Source organism: Myotis daubentonii, chromosome 5, assembly GCF_963259705.1.
Source record: "Myotis daubentonii chromosome 5, mMyoDau2.1, whole genome shotgun sequence".
Lineage (NCBI taxonomy): Eukaryota > Metazoa > Chordata > Mammalia > Chiroptera > Vespertilionidae > Myotis > Myotis daubentonii.
The window spans coordinates 82,766,142-82,783,240 of NC_081844.1; the positions used below are offsets into that span (position 1 = coordinate 82,766,142).

A 17,099-nucleotide genomic window follows, 5' to 3' on the forward strand; every position below is an offset into this window, starting at 1 on the left:
GGATCCCGGACTGTGAGAGGGGGCAGGCCGGGCTGAGGGACCCCCTCTTCAGCACATGAATTTTCATGCACCGGGCCTCTAGTATGTATATATATATATATATATATATATATATATATATATATATATAGTATCTAGATAAATATTTTTGGCAAATCCAAGAATTTCTCCAGAGTATATACCTAGTTATGAATCTAAAGAGTAATGATAAAAGCACACCTCTGTATCCAACACTCATGTTATAAAACAGGATTATTTCTAGCCCTTCAGAAGCCCCTCTGTTCCTCCCAGATTCCATCCCCAATTCCAGGTAAACACTATCTAAATTTTATGGTAATTATTTTCTTGCTTTTCTTTATAGTTACAAACCCATTAATGTATTTTCCTTAAAATATGCTTTTATTGATTTTAGAGAGAGCTCAAGGGAGAGAGAGAGACAAACATCGATGTGAGAAACATCAATCGGGACAACACTCAACCAATCGAGAGCCACACTGGCCAGGGCTACATTTATGTATTTCTATGTATTTATTTTTTTAGCCTATTTTTGAATGTTATATAAATGGAATCATAGTATATGAATTCTTTTGTGACTGCTTCTTTCACTCAACATTGTTTTGTGAACCAAACATGTGGATGTAGGCAGCTACAGTTTGTTTATTTCCATTGCTGTGTTGTATGATTCTACCACAGTTCAATTACCCATTTTTTCTATTGACTCATTGGTGAAACCATCTGAACCTGATACTTGCTTTGTAGAAGTTTAAGCTGATTCAAATTCTTTGACAGTTATAGAATTTTTTTTTTTTTTTTTTTTGGTGTTAATCTTCATTCGAGGATATTTTCCCATTGCTTTTTAGGGAAAGTGGAAGAGAGAGGGAAAGACAGAGAGAAACATCAATGTGAGAGAAACACATTGATTGGTTGCCTCCTGCACGAACCCTGACCAGGGCCCGGGCCAGGGAGGAGCCTGCAACCCAACCAAGATACGTGCTCTTGACGGAATCGAACCCGGGATCCTTTGGTCCACAGGCCAATGCTCTCTATCCACTGAGCCAAACCAGCTAGGGTGGATTTTTTTTTTTAATTAGAGACATTATTTTTCTTAGAGCAGTTTTAGGTTCAAGTTATAGGATTCTCAGGCTCTTTATTTCTTTTTCAGCCAGTTTTGGTAAATTGCATTTTTCTAGAAATCTATTAATTTCATTTTTTCATATTTATTGGCATAAAGTTATTATATTATTTATCTAGTTAATCTATGTAGCCCATTTAGCTATTTAGATATGGTTCCCTTATCATTCTTAATATTATTGTACATTCTCTTTTTTGTTCTTGGTTACTCTTGCTAGAAGTCAGTCTATTTCACTAGTAGTTTCAAATAGCTAACTTCTAGCTTTGTTGATCTCCTCTAATGAATATTTTTCTACTTTACTAATTTCTGCTTTTTAGTAATCCCTATAATTTTTCTTTAGGTTTATTCTGTTTTTCCAAAATCTAGCTCACTATTTTGAGCCTTAGTTATTTCCTAAATCTATAGCATAGATTTCCTTCAAAATACTCCTTTATCGGCATCTCACAATTTTGATACATTATTCTCATTGCCATTTCTAAGTATTTTTTAATTTTTACATGATTTTCTCTTTGACCCAAAAGTTAAGTGCATTCCTAAAAATTCCAAAGATATGTTTTCCCCTTTAATTATCTTTTTTGTAACTGATTTCTAACTTAATTGCATTTAAAGATTTGTGGGGCTAACTTTATGGTCTCACATGTGGTCATTTTTAAAATAAATGTTCCATGTATGCTTAAAAATGTTTATAATCCAATTTTTTGAATAATTTTCTATCATTTCTATTAGGCTAACCTACTAATTGTGTTGTTCAAAATATTCTATATATTTCATGACTTTTTAAAAAATATATTTTTTTTATTGATTTCAGACAGGAAGGGATAGGGAGAGAGAGACAGAAACATCAATGATGAGGATCCTGCACACTCCACATTGGGGATGGAGCCCACAACCCAGGCATATGCCCCAACCGGGAATTGAACAGTGTTCTCCTGGTTTATAGGTTGCTGCTCAACCACTGAGCAATGCAGGCCGGGCTTTCATGACTTTTCTTTAAAAAAAAAATATTTTTATTGATTTCAGAGAGGAAGGGAGAAAGAGAGAGAGAGAGAGAGAGAGAGAGAGAGAGAGAGAGAGAGAGAAACATAAATAATGAGAGAATCATTGATTGGCTGCTTCCTGCAAGCCCTCCTCCCACCCTAGATTTTTTTTTAATCCAATTTAACAATCCAGCTTTTAATTAGAGAAATAAGTACATTTAGAACAATTACTAATATGTTTTGTTTTTTGTTTGTTTGTTTTTTAAATATATTTTATTGATTTTTTACAGAGAAGAAGGGAGAGGAATAGAGAGTTAGAAACATCGATGAGAGAGAAACATCATCGATCAGCTGCCTCCTGCACACCTCCTACTGGGGATGTGCCCGCAACCCAGGTACATGCCCTTGACCAGAATCAAACCTGGGACCTTTCAGTCCACAGGCTAACGCTCCATCCACTGGGCCAAACCGGCTAGGGCTAATCTGTTTTGTTTTGTTTGGCTTTCTATTGTTCTGTTTTTTGGTTTCTTTTCCCTTTTATATTTTTCTGACCTTATTTTGGATTGATTGAGCTATTTTTGTCTATTTTTTCTTTTCCATTTCCTTCCCTCTATGCATTTGGGATCTGAGAAAAAGAGAAGTCAAGAATGACTCCAATGTTTTTGGCCTACACAACAGGAAAAATGGAATTGCCATTCACTAAGTTCACATTTGGGCATTTTAAGTATGATGACTTTTAACTTTTTCATTTTCAATTCTTAAATATATCTCTATTGATTTAGAGAGAGATAGAAATATAATGATGAGAGAGAATCATTGATCGGCTGCCTCCTGCATGCCCCCTACTGGGGATTGAGCCCACGACCTGGGCATGTGCCCTTGACAGGGATTGAACCTGGGACCCTTCAGTCTGAAAGCCTACTCTCTGTCCACTGAGCCAAACCAGCTACGGCAGTCTGATGACTTTTAGACAATCAAGTAGAGATGTCAAATAGGCAGCTGAACATGCAAATCTGAAGTTCATGGGAGAGATCTGAATCAGATATAAAAATTTGTAAGTTTATTAGTATCTAAATTATACTTAAAACAGACTAGATAAGATTTTGAAGGTTGTGGATTAAGTTAGAGACCCAGGGATCAAATCTTGGAACATTCCAGTATTAAGAGGTAAGAGGTTGAGAAGCAATCAGGAAAGGAGGAGCCTGAGGACAGGGTAGTGACATGGAAGCCAAAACCAGGAGAACATGGTGTCATTCTTGAAATAAAGAAATGTTTCGACCAAGATGGCGGCATAGGTTAACGCCGGAGTTTGCTGCTTTGAACAACTACTTCAAAAGTGAAACCAAAAAACGGAAGGGACATCACCCAGAACCACAGGAACGCTGGCTGAGTGGAAGTCCTACAACTAGGAGGAAAGAGAGACACACACGGACACTCAGAGGAGGCGCGGTGCTGAGGTCAAGTTCTGAGGTGCGGAGTGCGCGGAGTGGGCTGGCGGCGGAGGGCACGGTTGGCGTTTTCAATTGGGAGGGAGTCGCAGACTCTGAGCTCCAGATCCGGGCGAGTCTTTAGGGACCCAGATTCAAACGGGAGAAGCGGGACTGTCTGGCTTCGGTCAGAGCGAGTGCAGCTTTCTCTCCGAGCTTTGCAGCGGGTGCTGGGACTCAGAGAGGCAGAGCCCCTGGGGACAGGACTGAGAGCCGCCATAACTGCTCTCTCCGGCCCACCCTGTTGATCCTGTGCGACCCGCCCCGCCCAAGCCCTGCACAGAGGCATTTGCCGGATAGCCTCAGGCAAAGGCTAGATTAGCACCTCCCTAGAGGACAGAAGTTCTCTCACTGCTGACACAGCTGATTCTCATAGCCACTTGGCCTGGAGGTCAAACCCTCCCTGGAATTAGCTACAACAATCAAGATTTAACTATAAGACTGCGAACAAAGACCACTAGGGGGTGCACCAAGGAAGCATAACAAAATGCGGAGACAAAGAAACAGGACAAAATTGTCAATGGAAGATATAGAGTTCAGAACCACACTTTTAAGGTCTCTCAAGAACTGTTTAGAAGCTGCCGATAAACTTAATGAGATCTACACGAAAACTAATAAGACCCTCGATCTTATATTGGGGAACCAACTAGAAATTAAGCATACACGGACTGAAATAACGAATATTATACAGACGCCCGACAGCAGACCAGAGGAGCGCAAGAATCAAGTCAATGATTTGAAATGCGAGGAAGCAAAAAACATCCAACCGGAAAAGCAAAATGAAAAAAGAATCCAAAAATGCGAGGATAGTGTAAGGAGCCTCTGGGACAGCTTCAAGCGTACCAACATCAGAATTATAGGGGTGCCAGAAGATGAGAGAGAGCAAGATATTGAAAACCTATTTGAAGAAATAATGACAGAAAACTTCCCCCACCTGGTGAAAGAAATGGACTTACAGGTCCAAGAAGCGCGGAGAACCCCAAACAAAAGGAATCCAAAGAGGACCACACCAAGACACACCATAATTAAAATGCCAAGAGCAAAAGATAAAGAGAGAATCTTAAAAACAGTAAGAGAAAGAAACTCAGTTACCTACAAGGGAATACCCATACGACTGTCAGCTGATTTCTCAACAGAAACTTTGCAGGCCAGAAGGGAGTGGCAAGAAATATTCAAAGTGATGAATACCAAGAACCTACAACCAAGATTACTCTACCCAGCAAAGCTATCATTCAGAATTGAAGGTCAGATAAAGAGCTTCACAGATAAGGAAAAGCTAAAGGAGTTCATCACCACCAAACCAGGATTATATGAAATGCTGAAAGGTATCCTTTAAGAAGAGGAAGAGGAAGAAAAAGGTAAAGATACAAATTATGAACAACAAATATGCATCTATCAACAAGTGAATCTAAGAATCAAGTGAATAAATAATCTGATGAACAGAATGAACTGGTGATTATAATAGAATCAGGGACATAGAAAGGGAATGGACTGACTATTCTTGGGGGGGAAAGGGGTGTGGGAGATGTGGGAAGAGACTGGACAAAAATCGTGCACCTATGGATGAGGACAGTGGGTGGGGAGTGAGGGCGGAGGGTGGGGCGGGAACTGGGAGGAGGGGAGTTATGGGGGGGAAAAAAAGAGGAACAAATGTAATAATCTGAACAATAAAGATTTAATTAAAAAAAAAAAAGAAATGTTTCAAGGAGAAGTGTTTCTGGTTACAGTTTATATTGGGGTCATTCTAACTCCTTACTTTTTTGCTAGTTCATTTGGGAATTTTTTAAAAAATATATATATTTTATTGATTTTTTACAGAGAGGAAGGGAGAGGGATAGAGAGTTAGAAACATCGATCAGCTGCCTCCTGCATGTCCCCTACTGGGGATGTGCCCGCAACCAAGGTACATGCCCTTGGCCGGAATCGAACCTGGGACCCTTGAGTCCGCAGGCCGACGCTTTATCCACTGAGCCAAACTGGTTAGGGCTCATTTGGGAATTTTAAAGTTAAAAATTACATTTAACCTAGCACTTTAATTGTTTTAGTTAGGAGATTGTTCAGAAATTTGAATACATACAATGACAAAAATGGAAATTCTGATGGCCCTTTTTAATGTTATAAAGAAGGATCCTAACATGATAGTCTAAGTATCTACTTACTAAAAGAAATACATCTCCAAAGTATCATTTAAATTTAGATTTGCATATTTACTTATTTCAATAGCATGTACATATTGTTGGAAAATCTTCATTTAGATTTACTTATTTAAATAGTCAACAAATACTCAACATGGACAATGTTGTATCAGATAAGATTTCTGACTTCATGGAATTTATATTATAGTGAAGGAGAAAAGTAATAAGCAAAAAATAAGATACTGGCAAGTACTCTAAAGAAAATAATATAGCCCTGGCCGGTTTGGCTTAGTGGAGAGTGTCGGCCTGTGGACCAAAGGGTCCTGGGTTCAATTCTGGTCAAGGGCACATACCTAGGTTGCAGGCTCCTCTCTGGCTCAGACCCTGGTCAAGGCTCGTGCAGGAGGCAACCAATCAATGTATTTCTCCCACAATGATGTTTCTCTCTGTTTTTCCCTCTCTCTTCTACTCTAAAAATCAATGGAAAATATCCTTGGGTGAGGATTAAAAAAAGAAGAAAACAAAACAGGGTAATATGATAGGAAATGGGGGAAGACATTACTTAAGATGGGTGTTCAGGGAAGGTCTCTCTGGGGAGGTGACCTTTAAGTTGAGACCTGAGTGACAAGAAACCAGACAAATCTGCCTGCAGTAAAAGCATGGTACACATGGACTGGGAACCCCTTCCATAAGGGAAAGTTTTTTGAGGTCAGTACTGGCTTCAAACTTAGCCCTTAGCTTGCTCTGTCCAGGCCATGTGAGCCTGAGCTATTTGTTTCCTGGCACTAACCCATAGGCTTCAGTTTTCTGTCAGTAAAACAGGACCAAAAGCCTAGATTCTAGGGTACTGCTAGAGTTAATTGATGCTTGTAACATTCTTTAAGATCTTTAATTAAAAGACTCAGGGCTGTACAGAGGGTTATTAGAGCCTCCCAAACCCATTGAAAATCTCTCCATCAGTAACCTAGGCCCTCTCCTGTCTAGTCTGTAACTGTTGGACAATGGTTCTCAATCTTTTGTGGGCATTAGAATCAGAAGTTGTTATAATATGAATTCTTAGGCTCTTTGAGATTCTGGGTTCTTAGCTTCCTAGTTCTGTGTTCTTCAGTCCCCTTATCCAGTGCCTCATGTTTTCCAGCATGTAGATTTTTGTATTTGCAAATGGGCCTTGTGCATATATACTATGGTCAGAGACATCTTTGGTCATTTTTCCCAAGAGCAATCCAGAGCACAGATTGAAGGAGGCAGGAATGTGCCTGTATCTACTTCTCAAATGTTGACAGATGCTAGGAGGGTTTGGGGAAAACTTTTGAATAAAAGGATGGAGGAATTGCTGACTGGTGCAAAATAGGAGAAGGTGAGTACAAGGAAAGTAATCCTGGTTTGAGGGCCAGTTCACTGCTCCTTACCTCTCTTCTTGGTGCTGAATCCCTCCTATAGGGACTGTCTAGGGTTTGAACAAATATTTGATTGATTGATTGATTCATTCATTCATTAAATACATATTTAATATCTATTACATGCAAGGTGGTGTTTTATGTGGAGGAATTCAGTTTCAAGTGAGACAAAATCTCTGATTTCCTGGAGTTTCCATTCTAATAGGGGGATGCAGAAAATAAATAAATATAACAATATATACACAAAATAACTTCAGACAGTGATATAATAATAATAATAATATCTGAAATAATAAAAGGGTAATATGCTAATTAGACCAGATGTCCTTCCGGACAAAGCTGGGGCTGGAGGGAAGCCCAGGTCCCAGGTGCCGAGGGAAGCCGGTGCCAGCAGCTGGGGGAAGGAAGGCCTACTCTTGCACGAATTTTCATACATCGGTCCTCTAGTCATGTAATAATATCGGCTAATGTGATAAAGAGGGAGGATTTGGTGAGTAACTACTTTAGATTGGGGGTTAGTGAGGGCTTTTCTGAAAAGATAATACATAAGCGAAGTCCTGAATGACAGTTAGTCATAGGAATAGGGAAGAGGGAATGGAGTGGAAGCAGTTTTGGCAAAGGGAATATCAGTTCAAACGCTCTCAGGCAGGAAGGATTTTACAATGTTTAAGAAACAGAGAGGAGGCCCATGTAGCTAGAGTGGAGGAGAGAAGGAGAGAATATTGCAAGATCAGGTTGGAGAGGATGAGGATTAGGGTTGTAGGCTACCATAATGAATACCTTGGAAGAGACAGTGTGGGTGAGGCCTTGTTCCCTGGGGTTAGAACAGTAGAGGCCAACCCAGAATAGTCAAAACAATTTTGAAAGTAAAGAACTAACTTGGAGTACTCAGTTTCTTATTTACAAAACTATAGTAATCAAGACAGTGTGGTAATGTCATAAGGAAAGGCCTATAGAATTGACAGTCCAGAAACAAACCTTCATACTTTTGGTATATATATTGAGAGAGAGAGAGAGAGAGAGAGAGAGAGAGAGAGAGAGAGAGAGAGAGATTTCAGAGAGGAAGGGAGAGGGAGAGAGAGATAGAAACATCAATGATGAGAGGGAATCATTGATCAGCTGCCTCCTACATGCCCCCAACTGGAGATCGAGCCAGCAAGACGGGCATGTGCCCTTGACTGGAATCGAACTCAGGACCCTTCAGCCTGCAGGCTGACGCTCTATCCACTGAGCCAAACCAGCTACGGAGGTCAATTAAATTTTTATGAGAGTGTCAAGACAATTCAAGAATAGTCTTTTCAATAAATGGTGTTGGGAAAACTGGATATTTATATGCAAAAGAATGAAGCTGGACCCCTACCTCATATCATATGCAAAAATTAACTCAAATTGGATAAAAAACATAAATGTAAGGGCTAAACCACTTATTGGAAGAAAACATAGGTATAGGTCTTCATGACCTTGGATTTGACAATGGTTTCTTATATGATACCAAAAGCACAAGCTGCGTTGGTGGTATAGTGGTGAGCATAGCTGCCTTCCAAAAGCACAAGCAACAAAAATAAAAAAATAAATTGGACATTGTCAAAACTTCTGTGCTCTAAATGATACTATCTAGAAAGTGAAAAGACAACCTACAAAATGGGAGAAAATATTTGCAGTCATATATCTGATAAGGATCTTATATCTAGAATATATAAGGAACACTTACCACTCAATAAAGACAACCCAATTTAAAAATGGATATTAAATAAATTTTGATCTGAATATATATAGACAATGAACACATGAAGAGATGCTCAACATCATTAGCCATCAGGGATTGCAAATCAAACCACAATGAGATATCATTCACACCCACTAGGATGGCTATAAATAATAAGTATTGGTGAGGATGTAGAGAATTTGGAACCACCATACATCATTGATGGGAATGTAAAATGGTGCAGCAGTGCTGGGAAGTTAAACATAGAACTACCATATGATTCAGTAATTCCACTTCTAGGTACATGCCCCAAAAAATTGAAAGCAGGGACTCAAACAGATACTTGTATACCAATGTTCATAGAGGCATTGTTCACAATAGTCAAAAGGTGGAAGCAATCCAAATGACCCAATAACTCAAACTGATGAATAAAAAAATGTATTATATCCATACAGTGAAATATTTCTCAGCCACAAAATGGAATGAAACACTGATTCATGCTACCATATGTATGAACCTTGAATATATCATTCCAAGCAAAAGAAGCTAGTCACAAAGGAGCACATGTTATATAATTCCACTTATATGAAATACTCAGAATAGGCAAATCTATAAAGACAGAAAGTAGACTAGTGGTTGCCTAGGTTTGGGGACCTGGGGGATTGAGAGAAAATAGCTAAGGGGTAGAGGATCTTTTTAGGAGTGATAAAAATGTTCTAAAATAGATGTGATAGTTATATAACTCTGTAAACCAACACAAACATAACAAAAGCCACTGAACTGCACACTTTGAATTGTGCAGTATGTGAATTATATTTCATTAAAGCTGTTAAATTTTTTTTTTTTTAAGGTAGGGGGCAGAGTCTGTTATCTAATTAGCAGGGCACAGTAAAGAGGTTGAAAATCTCTAGGGCCTTCAAGACCAAAGGAATTACCACTGCTGGGCAAGAACTGGGTAATTTTCTAATACCAACTCCAGGAACCAACCAGCTAAGTGAACCCAAGGGAAGAACCATGGCCTTGGGAGATTTATCTGGGTTGTTTTCAGAACCTGTGTTTGTTCACCTCCCATGAATATATCCATGTCCAAAGGGGATACTGTATAGTGATACAGTTGTTCCCTTTCTTGGTCCTCTGTTCTTTCCAATGATAATGCATTAATTTCAGAGCTTAGCTCCAATATGGACATATTTCCTGTTTATTAATAACCATAGGCTCACAGAGCTGGAAGATCACCTCATCTCTAAGATGCAGAAAGTAGGGTCCAAAGGAGAGTTACCTGCTCAATCACACAGCCAGTAAATGTCATAAAGGAGACTGAAATCATTCCTGAAAATTCCCCATGCTAGTGACCATATCCCCAGTGAATCAGTAATAGCCTAAGAAGGCCAGGGCTCAAGTCAGGGGGAGGGGATGGATGGTAGGAGGCAAAGGAAGAGTGTAGGTAGAGATGGAGGTAGAAGGGGAGGTATGTGGAAAAGTACATACATTTTTTCTCTTTTTTAAAAAATATATTTTATTGATTTTTTACAGAGAGGAAGGGAGAGGGATAGTTAGAAACATCAATAAGAGAGAAACATCGACCAGCTGCCTCCTGCACACCCCCTATTGGGGATGTGCCCGAAACCAAGGTACATGCCCTTGACCGGAATCGAACCTGGGACCCTTCAGTCCACAGGCCAACGCTCTATCCACTGAGCCAAACCAGTTAGGGCCATTTTTTCTCTTTAAGCTTGATTTCTTTCCATGTTGGCCTTTTCTAGTTAACCATGTGGCTTTGTGGCCTAGAAGAATTGTTGGTTCTTAAAGGTATTAAAGTGTTTAGGTCATTTTAAGAAATGGGCCAGAGCAGGAGGAAGGGAATATGAGTATTGCTGTTTTGGGGGATGGCCCTGGCTCCTCTGCTTGAGTGTGGGTGGACCTGCTGTGGCCTCTGACAGCTTGTCCTTACCATATAACTTCATGTTTTCCTCCTCCTCCTCCTCCTTCTTCTAACACAAAACCACATCTTGATTTTACTTAGTAATACTGAGCAAGTTTTCACTCAAACAAGTGTGAAACCTGATAAATTATCTTACAATAGCTACCTTAAATGTACTAAAAATAAATAACTTAAAAACAACCATTTGAATGTGTGCCACTTGAGCGCCCCCATCTGCCTGACACCTAAGCCCACAGAAATGGAGGTGAAGGTGGGAGTGACCTACCCTACATCAGCAAGTCTTCCTCCTGGAAATCACTGCTCTTGCTTAGGGCCCCACATTAACTGGTCTCCTGGGAGAAGGAGCAAGCAGCACCATAATCCATTTTAAGGGTCCTTATTCTGGGATGGTTCCATGGTCCTTAAATAGCAGTTGGCAAATTCCACAAACAAGGGCTCCTGCATGCAGGCTCTCATGAGCTTGCCCTTGTCATCTCCCTGATCAAGGCTGATCATCAGCTGTCGAAGGTGTGGGTTGAGCAGCAAGCTTAATGCTGCAGACTCCCCTAAATTCTTTAAATTGTGCAAAGAAACTGTCCTCTTCCTTGTCACTATTGAGAAAATCAGCTACAGAGTCATCATCATAATCTTTCTTTTCCTCGGGCTTTATAGTTTTTTTGCAGTAAAAGCTGGTATTTTTTCCTCAACAAGACGAGTTTCGGCATGCACTGCTCTCTGTGCTACCGGAAACAGGTCACTGAGCAGTAGAGCACTCGGCAGGCCAGGCGGTGCAGCGGTATTTGGGCTTCTCCAAGCAGTTCACACAGAGGAGGATGCTACCACTGAGCATGCCATGGTCTCCCACTCCTGCTGCGCACTCTAACTTCACGGTTTCTAAATGAACTTCTTCACGGTTAGGAAGTTCCCTTACTCTCACCTGCCCTTTCCAAGTCTTTCTCTTAAAAATATAATTTTAAAAAAAATTGATTTCCGAGAAGGGAGAGGGAGAGTGAGCTAGAAACATCAATGATGAGAGAGAACCATTGATGGGCTGCCTCCTGCACACCCCCGACTGGGGATCGAGCCTTCAACCTGGTGCCTGGACTGGGAATCAAACCATGACCTTCTGGTTCATAGGTTGATGCTCAACCACTGAATCACACCGGCCGGGCAGTTCTGAAACTTTTTTGGTCTCAGAACTCCTATACACTCTTAAAAGTTATTAAAGACCCAAAGAGCTTTTATTTAAGAATCAAAGAGCTCTTGTTTATGTATCTGGGCTTTATCGATATTTACTGTATCATGAATTTAAAAAAAATCTGCAAGTTCATTTCATAAATGTCAACATAAGTAACATTTTTATGAAAAAATATTTTCCAAAGCAAAAACATTAATAAGAAGAGTGGAATTTTTAATGCCTGGCTTAATAAAAGACAGATGGATTCCCATATCTGCTTCAGTATTTAGTCAACTGTAATATAGTGTTTTAGTTTAAGAATACAAAGAAATCTGGACTCATACAGATTCATAGTTGGAAAAGGGAGGAAAATTTTAATGGCTTTTTCAGATAATTTTGGTTATTCCCCTTTAATATCACACCAAAATTAAACAACTATTAGTATCTAGAATATGTAAAGAACACTTTATTCTGTTATATTAAAATCTGTTGGTCTATCTTTGGATGATTCTTTTACTCATGCATGCTTTTTTAAAATCATGCATTAGTCATTTGGGAAATCTTGGTTCAATGAGTTATGCAGGTCTTGCAAATATTGACATATTATCTATAATAATAAAAGCATAACATGCTAATTAGACTGGACATCCTTCCAGACGACCTTCCGGAGGAAGCCGAGGCTGTGAGGGAAGCCCAGGGTCCTGGGTGCCAGAGGGAAGCTAGTACCAGCAGCCGGGGGAAGGAAGGCCTACTCTTGCATGAATTTCATGCATCCGGCCTCTAGTATAATATAAAGAGCCACATTTGTCAATAACATCACCTATCTTATCAAGAAAATCTTTACATTTTGGGAAACTGTCAACCAATGGCAATGCATACAATTTTACAAATCCTCATTTTTGCCCCAACACTTGAATTTTATAATTGGAAACAAATACTATTTTCCTTCAAGTGGCAGGCTCCAGAAAATGTCTGCCAAATACACATATCTGACTTACCAAAATTCATGTTAGTCATGCTTTCAAGTAAAAATGGTGTTTCATGAAAAAGTGGTTAGTTCAGCTCGAAACTAGAATAGTTTCACAAGTGGTTTTCTGAGACAATCACTCAATGTATTTGAGACAATCAATGTACCTGAAAACAGCCAAGGTACAGCAGAAGTGCTCTATGTACACTTCCCATTTCTTCACACTGAATCTTTTTTAGAAGGGTGCAGAGCTTTAATCCTATCTAATAAAGAGGGAATATGCTAATTGACCTTCACACCATCACAAAGATGGCGGCACCCACAGCTAATAAGGAGGGAATATGCTAATCAACTGCCACGCCCTCAAAGATGGCAGCACCCACAGCCACAAGATGGTTGGCAGGGGAGGGCAGCTGTGAGTGATCAGGCCAGCAGGGGAGGGTAGTTAGGGGCGACCAGGCCAGCAGGGGAGGGCAGTTGGGGGCAACCAGGCTGGCAGGGAAGGGCAGTTGGGGGTCACTGGGTGGCAGGGGAGGGCAGTTGGGGGCAACCAGGCTGGCAGGGAAGGGCAGTTGGGGGTCACTGGGCTGGCAGGGGAGGGCAGTGGGGGCGACTGGGCCGGCAGGGAGCAGTTAGGCGTCAATCGGGCTGTCAGGGGAGTGGTTAGGACAGGGGTGGGCAAACTTTTTGACTCGAAGGCCACAATGGGTTCTTAAACTGGACCGGAGGGCCGGAACAAAAGCATGGATGGAGTGTTTGTGTGAACTAATATAAATTCAAAGTAAACATCATTACATAAAAGGGTACAGTCTTTTTTTTTTTAGTTTTATTCATTTCAAGTGGGCCGTAGTTTGCCCACGGCTGGGTTAGGGGGTGATCGGGCTGGCAGGCAGAAGTGGTTAGGGATAATCAGGCAGGCAGGCAAGCAGTTGGGAGCCAGCAGTCCCATATTGTGAGAGGGATGTCTGACTGCCGGTTTTGGTGGGATAGGGCCTAAACTGGCAGTCGGACATCCCCCAAGGGGTCCCAGATTGGAGAGGGTGCAGGCTGAGCTGAGGGACACCCCCACCCCCAGTGCATGAATTTCATGCACCAGGCCTCTAATATAACACCATATATATATGTATATATCTCCCACATTCAAAGGCTGTTAAATCACGTTTACCCATATCTTCAGAGAAAAATCACTTCTACTGTCGTGGTAAACAACCTGCTTCCCTATTTATAATGGTCTGGCCCTCTAGCAACTTCAGGGCGAAATTATAACTAATTTGCCTACAAAAGTCAGGTGGTCATAATAATCTGGCCACTCAGAGTGTGTGTGTGTGTGTGTGTGTATGTAAAATTGATTTCAGAGAGGGAAAGGGGAAGAAAGATAGAAACATCAATGATTAGAGAGAATCATTGATTGGCTGCCTCCTGCATGCCCCCCTATTGGGAATTGAGCTCACAATCAGGGCATGTGCCCTGATTGGGAATCGAACTGTGACCTCCTGGTTCATAGATTGATGCTCAACCACTGAGCAACACTGGCCACGCCTGACATTGAATATTTAAAATACATGTACTCAAGGGTAAAGTTTTAATAAAATTAATTTTTCCTGCTTCATCCTGAGTAAAATTGGCTCCCCCCCTTGCTTTGAATGCTCAGTGGGGAAGACTACATTAACTACTATATAGTTTGATACCATTGCCTAAGGCACCAGCAATTTTTACCCCCATTGCTTTTGTACTATCAGTACAAAAGTCAACACAGTGAAAAGTAATACCTTAGAATGATAATAAAAACAATTTTGATTTCATGGACTCCCTAAAAAACCCTTGTAGCTTCCAGAAGCCTACAGACCATACTTTGAGAACTTTGGCAATATACATGTGTGTGTATGTATGTATATGTTGAAATATATGTAAAATATTTTCCCCTTAAGTTCACATTTCTGTACGTTAAATATAATCCCTAGATTTGATCTGCCAGAGTTTAAGAGGGCCCTCTGGGCAATAAGTTTCACCTAGAGACCTGATCACAATTTTTCTTATAGTTTTTATGATCTTGTCCAGACTCATGTCTCAACTAGACTCTCTATGTGTTCTTTTGGGGCCATAGCAGACACCATGCCACTTCCTTGGGGAAGAACATCTGGGAAATGGCACTGTTACCTGCCCTGCAGGTGAACGCCATGCTGCGTCTCCTGATTTATGGGTCTGCCTTGATGAGCAAGAGGTGTGGTAAACTAAATTGAGTCCAAACACTCCACATGAGTCTCCAAGATCAGCCTTCAGAGTGACTCAGTTCTCACTTATAAGCCAAAATTGCTTCCTGAGTTGGAATCCTGGGCTTGCTCTCTCCTCACATTGGTAAGCAATGATGTACTTTAATTCTAATAGGAAACATCAGAGGGTAATAGATGGAATCATGTAGGTCACCTCAGAGATTTTCCTGATCCTAATGACCAGCCCTCTAGTTATTCCTTTATTAAAAATGGGAGTGTGAAGACTACGTGACTCTTTAAGGGTCCTGATTCACTACATACCAGATCACCAGGACCTGGAAAATAAGCTGATTTTTGTTGTGGGGGTTATTGTTTAACTGTTCTCTCATCAAACCATGAGATTCCAAACTTTTGCCAGTCCTGAAACCTTCTAAAGTCTGTGATAGAATGCCATGGTACCAGCCAAGGAGGTACTATGACATTCTGTCACAGACCTTAGAAGGTGGGTGTGTTCTAAGTGGCAGGGTACAAGAGGACATATGAAACAGGGTGTCTGGAGTGGTTAGTCTTAGGTTTCCCAAGTGTGGGACAGGAGGTGGGAACTTCATTGTGATGTACGTGGTAAGCTTCTGGGTTTCTCCAAAGGGTCTACTGATCTCAGATTCTTAAAACTTTATTCTTATCAAACAGCATATATAGCTATGGACTAGGTCTTCTGGGCTAAACTCTTATACACCTCCTGGTACTTATTCTTCAATGTGATTCTTGGCTTTCCCTTTTAATTAGTACTGAGAAGTGGAGGGAAGCTTACAGAATTGCTGCTAATACTCATATTTTCATTATGCATCTTTCTGTGGAGGCAATATATATATATTCGCCAAGGATTCACCTGAGCGAACAGTGACTTAACATGACTTTTCTGCAGAGAGATGCTTCCTTCTGTTACAACTTGACATGTTAAAAAAATGTTTCCCCCAATTACAGTAGAGATGTACCTATGTTTCTGTTTAGTATGTTTCTCTTGAGGGTTTCTGGCTGACTTACTATGTAATGTTCTATATCAGCTAAGTTCTTCTCATTGCCATCTGAAACCAACACATCGGGCGAACCCATCATCTTCAACTGAAAAATAATTGTTCCTGCTTAATTTCCCTAACACTCTCAATAAATATCCCATTTGATCAATCTTCTGATTTTACACCTGTAGTGATTTTTTCTTACAAACTTTATTTTTTTTCCTGATTACCAGAGTAATATACACATTGCTTATAGAAAAACTGAAAACAAATATGTAAAATAAATAAAAATCACCCATTGTACTACCATCCATAGAGAATCTCTGTCCGATGTATGTCATTTTGATGTATTAGAATATTCTATTCATTTTAGTGTGTACTGGGAATATCATATGCCTCTTATTTTATAATTTTATTTCATTTAAAATTTTTAAAAAACTCGTAATATGTGAACATTTTTAATGACTATAGACTCAAATTGCAAACCATAATTAAGTTAAGCATTTTCCTGTTAGGTATTTAGGTTGTAATATTTTTTTCCTATGTAATATTTCATGCCCATGTCTGATTAACTTTTTCTAAAAAATTCAGTAAGTTTATAGACACGTTCACTAAAAGACGATGCATCTATGAATATTACTTTGAAATTAGTTGAAAATCCATAATGAAAGTTATAGAAATATTATTGAATAGAAAAATATACTTTTCCTATTTCAAGGAAAGAAACTAATTGTTTCTCTATTGATGATTAACTCTTTTTTAAAAAAAATATATTTTATTGATTTCTTACAGAGAGGAAGGGAGAGAGAGAGTTAGAAACATCAATGAGAGAGAAACATCGATCAGCTGCCTCCTGCACACCCCCTGGGGATGTGCCCGCAACCCAGGTACATGCCCTTGACCGGAATCGAACCTGGGACCTTTCAGTCTGCAGGCCGACGCTCTATCCACTGAGCCAAACCGGTTTCGGCGATT

The 17,099-nt window shown here is 40.1% G+C and overlaps 1 long non-coding RNA gene and 1 pseudogene across 1 annotated transcript in view; both read right to left on the reverse strand.

Moving 5' to 3' along the window:
• LOC132235753 (uncharacterized) overlaps window positions 1–17,099 on the reverse strand; it is a 37,411-nt gene that overhangs the window by 10,081 nt on the left and 10,231 nt on the right. The gene's annotated exons all lie outside the window — the stretch shown is intronic.
• LOC132234333 (zinc finger HIT domain-containing protein 3-like) lies at window positions 10,346–11,818 on the reverse strand (annotated as a pseudogene).